The sequence below is a fragment of the Orycteropus afer genome, unplaced genomic scaffold, assembly GCF_000298275.1.
Source record: "Orycteropus afer afer isolate SDZICR_OR568_19922 unplaced genomic scaffold, OryAfe1.0 scaffold00311, whole genome shotgun sequence".
In the NCBI taxonomy this organism is placed as follows: Eukaryota; Metazoa; Chordata; class Mammalia; order Tubulidentata; family Orycteropodidae; genus Orycteropus; species Orycteropus afer.
This window is the reverse complement of record NW_006921898.1, coordinates 2913528-2919657: the sequence shown is the minus strand read 5'-3', so window position 1 is coordinate 2919657 and position 6130 is coordinate 2913528.

Here is a 6130-nt window from a genome sequence, read left to right as displayed (position 1 = left end):
GTAAAGATTACAGCCATGGAAACCCTACGGTGATGGTTCTACTCTGTCCTATAGGGTCATTATGAGTTGGAATAGACTGGAGAGCAGTTAGTTTTGGATGCTTTGCCTATTTTTAGAATGAAAAAATGGGGAGAATGGTTTGGACATAGTGAGGGCAAAGGCTTCTGGACAGGGAGACCAGTGAGGAAGCTGTACAGTCTTCAGGTGATGGTAATTTCAGGTGGAAAGAGGTGAAAAGGGGGCAGATTTGAGAAATGATTTGGAAATGAAAGTGTCAAAATTTTGGGTAAGTAGGATAAGGTCTCAATGTGAAGTTTGGGCTGATGCAGCTGGGTGGTTACAGGATTGTTTACTGAGATGGGAAAACAGGAAGAAACACGTTTTGAGGGGAGGAGCAGAGATTCAGGCTTATCTGTTAAACTGGAGAAAGCTCATTTTTGAGTCATTCAAGAGGAGATATGGAAGAGACCATGAGATGTGGAACCTGGGCTCAGAGGAGAGCCCTCACTGCAAGACAGGGCCCAGGTCTCCTTTGCAGTGAGACCTCAAAACAGTTTAAGCTTCAGTCAAGGGCCTGCCTTCATGCCAGCTGGAGTTAAGAATGAAAGAAAATGCAAGAGCTTGTAAATAATTTTTAGAAGAAAAAAGTTTACCAGAATCTTAAAAGAGCTTGGGTCTAGAAGACCATTTTTAGATTGCCCAGTCAGAGGTGGAGAAATTGAGGCCAAGCCCCATGCCCTGAAAAATTCTAACCATAAGGAAGGGGGAGAAACTTGCCTCAACACAGTTCATAGTAAATGAAAGGTAGGAATGTCAAGCAGCTCAGCCTGGAGCTTTCTGATGGACAGCGTGGTGGTTAGCCATAGCAGAGTCTCTAGATGTAGGTCCACAGCATGCTGGGGGAGGGCATCACTAAGCCAGGAAAGAGGCAAGACTCGGGAACCTGGGACTCAAAGCAAACAGCAGGTTGGTCACAGGACAGACAGCCCAGGCCCCAAGGCATAAGGCCAGTGAGGGGTCAGGTTTAAGTAGCTGCGGGTCAGTATGGTCTAGAATAGTCAGGAAGGGAGAGGCAGGGGAGTTGTTGTTGTTGTTGTTAGGTGCTGGCGAGTTAGTTCCAACTCATAGTGACCCTGTGTACAAAAGAATGAAACACTGCCTGGTCCTGCACCAGCCTCACAATACTTGCTATCCTGAGCCCATCTTTGCAGCCACTGTGTCAATCCATCTCATTAAGGGCCTTCCCCTTTCTCGTTGACCCTCCACTTTAACAAGCATGATATCCTCCAGGGAACGGTCCCTTCTGACAACATGACCAAAGTAGGTCAGACAAGGTCTGGCCATTACCACTTCCAAGGAGCATTCTGGCTGCACTTCTTCCAGGACGGATTTGTTAGTCCTTTTGACAGTCCATGGTACTTTCAGTATTCTTCACCAGCACCACATCTCAAAAGCATCACCTCTTCTTCAGTCTTCTTTGTTCATTGTCCAGCTCTCACATACATATGAGGCAACTGAAAATACCAAGGCTTGGGTTAGGCGCACTTTAGTCTTCAAAGAGACATCTTTGCTCTTCAGAACTTTAAAGAGATCTTTTGCAGCAGATTTGCCCAGTGCAATATGTCATCTGATGTCTTCACTGCTTTTTGCATTGGTGTTGATTGTGGAACCAAGTAACATGAAATCTTTGACAACTTCAATCTTTTCTCCATGTATCATGATGCTGCTAATTGGTACAGTTGTGAGGATTTTTGTTTCCTGTATGTTGAGGTGTAATCCATACTACAAGTGCTTCAAGTCATCCTCACTTTCAGCAAGCAAAGTTGTGTCGTCTGCATATCCCAGGTTGTTAATGAATCTTCCACCAATCGTGATGCCATGCTCTTCTCCATATAGTGCAGCTTGTTGGATTACTTGCTAAGCATACAGATTGAATAAGTATGATGAAAGGATACAACCCTGACACACTCCCTTCCTGATTTAAAACCATGCAGCATTCCCTTGTTCTGTTCAAACAACAGCTTCCTGGTCCATGTACAGGTTCCTCATGAGCACAAGTAAGTGTTCTGGAATTCCCATTCTTCTCAATGTTATCCATAATTTGTTATGATCCACACAATTAAATGCTTTTGCAGTCACTAAAACACAAGTAAACATCTTTCTGGTATTCTTTGCTTTCAGCCAAGATCCATCTGACATCAGCAATGATATCTCTCATTCCACGTTCTCTTCTGAATCCAGCTTGCATTTCTGGAAGTTCCCTGTCAATATATGTGATGTAGTAAATTACCTGGTACGGATTTTCTAGCCATAAGTCTTTGTAAACTCCATGGTGGAATTTGCTGTGAGAAACTGAGTAGCTCCTGATTGATAAAGTAAGCCACCTGGAATATTTCTGTTGGGAGCAGCACAAAGTAATTTTCTGGGAAGTTCGCTCTCTCTCTCAGGTGTATAGAATTCTGATGTTGGGATTGGTTGGTTCAGCCTCAAGAGGAGCCCTCCTAGAGGCAGAAGGAGTCTCTGACTGCTGACTAAGAAGGACATGCTGCTGAGAGAAATGTGCTCCTGAGATACATGCTGCTGAGAGACACCAAGAGACATGCACTGCTGAGAAAGAGACACCGAGAGACACACACTTCTGGGAGAGAGACTGAAAGAGACTGTTGGCTGAGAGATGGCAGGCTGAGAGAGATTGAGCATTGTTCCTGAACTTGAATTGTAGCCTGGTGCTTCCCTAATAAGCCCCATAATCTGTGAGTTCTGTGTGGTCACTGCAGCAAATTACTGAACCCAGCAGAGAGGTGGTGAGTGCCGCAGGAGGAACGGTTGGTATGAGGGTTGAGGAAAGGGCTGGAGGGAGGTGGCATGTCTGGACTCTCAGGGATAGGCCTTGGGCTACCAATGGTAATTCTGTCTTCCTCTTGTGGGGTTAGAGGAGGTCATAAGATGCAGCCTTCCAGCCCCTTTGGCAGTTGGTGTCAGAAGTGGGATTCATTGCAGTGGCCCCAGAGTGATAGAAGCATGGAACTTCATAAAAGAAAGAAGGTAGGGGCCTGGGAAGTGAAACTTTGGATGCTCAGATGATTACTTTGGTTGGTATTACCTCTTAAAGGAGATATTGATTCAGAGGCCAGGGCTTTTGGTTACACCATGTACATAGAATGAGAAGGTAATCAAGGTGAAGAGAAACCTGGAATGTCTTAAAAAGGATTTTGTGTTTTGGATTATGTGTTTATCTGAATGTACTATGGGTATCGAATGTTCTCTTACCTGCTTGTACATTACAAATGATTATGGGGTATGGATAACGGAGAGTGTGTAAATCCACCTTCAGCTGATACTTGATTGGATATGTTAAAAGGGGAAATAGAATTTGCCCAGAAGAAACAGGCTTTTGTTTCAAACCCTGTGTGTACAGTATAGGGGGCTTAGACAGAAAACCTGAGCCCCACCTAGTAATACTGAGGAAACAGAAGATTTGCATTTGAATAAGGACCTGAAGAGGAAAAAAAAAAAAAAAGGAAACTGTTAGACTTTTTTAATTTCGAGCAAGCAGACAGGTTTTGGGTGCACTGAGGCAGGAAAGTCATGGTCCATGGGAGAAACCCCTTGCAGAACTGAAAGTTAAAGGAAGCCAGCAAGTAGTAGGCTTGTATGCTATTCACTTGTGACCACCTGGGTCCACTTGAGTGGCAATGGGGGAAGTGCAGCAAAGAAGAAATGGGCTGAGTTTGGTACTCTTTGACCTAGGCCATGGAGGCTGGGGATGAGAGGAAGGGCTAGCTAGTCTGAAGTGCAAGGAGTTGTGAGCCTATGGGCATTGAAATAATAGTCCCTGAGGACTAAGGATGTAAGAGAAGGTGCTGGCTGGTCTGAAGTGAAGGGAAGAGTGTGACTCCCAGCCTTGGCAGCTGGTACCCATGACCTAGCTGAGATGGCTAGGGCTGAGCTGACCAGAACCCAACCAAACAAAGAGGAAGATGTCTGACACTGAGCTGGTGTTAAGTTGCTGCAATTTGATGGCTTATGCTGGGCTGGACTTTGCTTGTTTATGGATGCAGATGTCTGAAGTTTCCAAGCAGTACAGAAGATTCTCCACAGAGAAAGAACCATGCTTGTATCCTCAGAGTACTGGTTTGATAGGGATGGGCAAATTAGAAATTGGCTGTTTAAAATGGGGAAAGAGAAAGGCATGAAGTGGCTGGCTTACATACTTTCATGGGTTATTCTTAAACTGATGGTGAAGGGGATGTTAATTTTTGAAGTATAAAAGGGATAATGGCTAGAAAAGCCAGGGGGTGGCCTGCGGTGTAGTAAATTACCTGGTATGGCTTTTCTAGCTATAAGTCTTTGTAAACTCCATGGTGGAATTTGCTGTGAGAAACTGAGTAGCTCCTGATTGATAAAGTCATACACCTGGGGTATTTCTGTTGGGAGCAACACAAAGTAATTTTCTGGGAAGTTTGCTCTCTCTCAGGTGTATAGAATTCTGATGTTGGGATTGGTTGGTCCAGCCTCAGAAGGAGCCCTCTTAGAGGCAGAAGGAGTCTCTCTGACTGTGCTGGCTGAGAAGGACATGCTACTGAGAGAAATGCACTCCTAAGAGACATGTGTGGCTGAGAGACACCAAGAGACATGCACTGCTAAGAAAGAAACACCAAGAGACACACACTACTGGGAGAGAGACTGAGGGAGACTGTTGGCTGAGAGACAGCAGGCTGAGAGAGATTGAGCATTGTTCCTGAACTTGAATTGTAGCCTGTTGTTGCTGTTACATGCTGTTGAGTCAGACCCGACTCATAGGGACCCCTCCTTGGGTTTCTGGGCCAGTATCACTGCGGAAGTAGATTGCCCAACCTTCCTTCCGAGGAGTGGATGGTGGGTTTGAACTGCCAGCCTTCTGGTTAGCAGTCAAGTGCCTTAGGCACTAAGCTACCATAAACCCCATAATCTGTGAGTTCTGTGTGGCCGCTGCAGCGAATTATCGAACCCAGCGGAGAGGTGTTGGGTGCTGCAGGAGGAACAGTTGGTGTGAGGGCTGAGGAAAGGGCTGGAGGGAGGCAGCATGTCCGGCCTTGCAGGGATAGGCCTTGGGCTAGTGATGGTGATTCTGTCTTCCTCTTGTGGGGTTAGAGGAGGTCAGAAGATGCGACCTTCCTGCCCCTTTGGCAATATACTACTGCAACCATTTTTGAATTATCTTCAGCAAGATTTTACTTACATGTGATATTAATGATATTGTTCAATAATTTTCACATTCTGTGGGACCACCTTTCTTTGGAATGTGTACAAATAGGGATCTCTTCCAGTCAGTTGGCCAGGTAGCTGTCTTCCAAATTTCTTGGCATAGACAAGTGAGTGCCTCCAGCACAGCATCCATTTGTTGAAACATCTCAGTGAGTATTCTGTCAATTCTTGCATCCTTGTTCTTTGCCAATTCCTTCAGTGCAGCTTCGACTTCTTCCTTCAGTACCATTGGTTCTTGATCATATGCCACATCCTTAAATGGATAAACATCGAGCAATTCTTTTTGGTACAGTGATTCTGTAGTGTATTCCTTCCATCTTCTCTTGATGTTTCCTGCATCATTCAAAATTTTGCCCATAGAATCTTTTAATATTGCAACTTGAGGCTTGAATTTTTTCTTCAGTTGTTTCAGCTTGAGAAATGCCAAGCGTGTTCTTCCCTTTTGGTAATCTAACTTCAGGTCTTTGCACATTCCATTATAGTAATTGGCTTTCTCTGCTCAAGCTGCTCTTTGGAATCTTCTGTTCAGCTCTTTTATTTTGTCGATTCTTCCATTTTCTTTAGCTACTCTCTGTTCAAGAGCAACTTTCAGAGTCTCTTCTGACATCCATTTTGGTCTTTTCTTCCTTTCCTGTCTTTTTCATGACCTTTTGCTTTCTTCATGGATGATGTTCTTGATGTCATCCCACAATTCCTCTGGTTTTCAGTCATTGGTTTTCAATGCATCAAATCTCTTTAGATTGTCTCTAAATTCAGGAGGAATGTAATCAAGGTCATATTTTGGCTTTCATGGACTTGTTTTAATTGTCTTCAGTTTCCACTTGAAGTTTCATATGAGCAACTGATGGTCTGTTCCACAATCAGCTCCTGGTCTTGTTTTGGC